This window comes from Nematolebias whitei, chromosome 15, assembly GCF_014905685.2.
Source record: "Nematolebias whitei isolate Nwh7 chromosome 15, NemWhi1, whole genome shotgun sequence".
Taxonomy (NCBI): Eukaryota; Metazoa; Chordata; class Actinopteri; order Cyprinodontiformes; family Rivulidae; genus Nematolebias; species Nematolebias whitei.
Window position 1 is genome coordinate 1,710,276 of NC_056512.1, and position 2,394 is coordinate 1,712,669.

Consider the following 2,394-nt stretch of genomic DNA (forward strand, 5'->3'; position numbering starts at 1 on the left):
CTAACATTTTTCAGCCAGGTCATCTGGACAATTTCTTTTTTTTTTTTGTGCTGAAACATTTCGCCTTCAATCCGGAAGGCTTCATCAGTCAAGGAAACACACATCACATAACTGATTCTTCCCGCAACAGCTCACTCGAAAGTGGAACAAACCAGTTATGTTTGTGCTAAGATGGTCTTTTCAGCACACCCACTCCTCCATTGCCGGCCCTCTTCCTTGCTGACAATCGTGCCAAACTTGTTGAAAACAACAAAGTCCATGCTCAATTATCCAGGTATACAATCCAACATTTTTCAGTCAGGTCATCTGTACAGTTTCTTTTTTTAATTTTTTTTATTGCTGAAACATTTCGCCTTCTATCCGGAAGGCTTCATCAGTCAAGGAAACACACAACTCAAAACTGATTCTTCCCACAACAGCTTACTCGAAAGTGGAACAAACCAGTTATGTTGGTGCTAAGATTGTGTCTTCGGCACGCCCCCTCCTCCATTGCCAGCCCTCTTCTTTGTTAATAGTCGTATCAAACATGCTGAAAACAACAATGTCCATGCTCAATAATCCAGGTATACAATCCAACATTTTTCAGTCAGGTCATCTGAGTTTCTTTTTTTTTGTGCTGGAATGTTTAGCCTTCTATCCGGAAGGCTTCATCAGTCAAGGAAACACACAACACAAAACTGATTCTTCCCCCACAGCTTTCTCCAAAGAGGAACAAACCAATTATGTTGGTGCTAAGATGGTCTCTTTGGCACGTCCCCTCCTCCATTGCTTTCCATCTTCCTTGTTGAATCTCCTGTCAAAATGGTTGAAAAAACAAAGTCCATGCTCAATAATCCAGGTATACAATCCAACATTTATCAGTCAGGTCATCTGGACAGTTTCTTTCTTTTTTTTTTTTTTAATGCTGAAACGTTTCGCCTTCAATCCGGAAGGCTTCATCAGTCAAGGAAATGCACAACACAAAACTGATTCTTCCCACAACAGCTTACTCCAAAGTGGAACAAACCAGTTATGTTGGTGCTAAGATTCTTTATTCGGCACGCCCCCATCTCCATTGCCGGCCCTTTTCTTTGTTGACTCTCCTGTCAAACTGGTTGAAAACAACAAAGTCCATGCTTAATAATACAGGTATACAATCAAACATTTTTCAGTCCGGTCATCTGGAGTTTCTTTTTTTTTTTTTTTGTGCTGAAATGTTTAGCCTTCTATCTGGAAGGCTTCATCTGTCAAGGAAACACACAAGACTAAACTGATTTTTCCCCCAACTGCGTACTCCAAAGAGGATCAAACCATTTATGTTGGTGCTAAGATGCTCTTCGGCACACCCCCTCCTCCATTGTTGGCCCTTTTCATTGTTGACAGTCATGTCAAACTGCTTGAAAACAACAGTCCATGGTCAATAATGCAGGTATCCAACATTTTTCAGTCAGGTCATCTGGACAGTTTTTTTTTTTGTGATGAAACATTTCGCCTTTTATCCGGAAGGCTTCATCAGTCAGGAAACACACAACGCAAAACTGATTCTTCCCCCAACAGCTTACTTAAAAGTGGATAAAACCAGTTATGTTGGTACTAAGATGGTCTCTTCGGCACGCCCCCACCTCCATATCCGGCCCTTTTCTTTGGTGACAGTCGTGTCGTGTCGAAGCCAACTCCACACCAGGTAGTGGTCAGTGGACAGCTCCGCCCCTCTCTTCACTCAAGTGTCCAAGACATGCGACCGTAGATCAGATGAGACGACAATAAAGCCGATCATCAAACTGCGGCCTAGGGTGTCCTGGTGCTAAGAGCACATATGGACATATATATTGAATATATAGATGGTGGCGATGGAGTAGGGGGTGTTGACTTGTGCTTCCGCCGATCTTTAACTAACTATTCAAAACTGTCTCTACAAACATATATATATATATATATATATATATATATATATATATATATATATATATGAAACAGGTGGAAGAAGGAAGTCCTCATGCTCTGAACCGTGGAAACTGAGCCATGAGTTGAGCTAACGAGCCGGCCTCGGAGCTGCTTCGGCCAGTGCGTCCTGCGGAGACCCGGCCTGCCGACGTTTGGACCTGCGAGCCGCTGGGGCCGAGGGAGCCGAACTGCAGCTGTCGGACCTGGAGGTTATTACAGCCGAGACCCGGCCTGCCGACATTTGAACCTGCGAGCCTCTGGGGCCAAGGGAGCCGAACTGCAGCTGTTGGACCTGGAGGTTGTTACAGCGGAGATCCGGTCTGCCGACGTTTGGACCTGCAAGCCACAGAAGCAGCCGAGATACGGCAATTGTATCGGGGAGCTGTTGTAGCCTGGACCCTGTCTGCCATCGTTTTGGACCTGTGAGCTGCTGGGTCCGAGTGAACTGAGAGACTGCGTGGGATCTGAGAG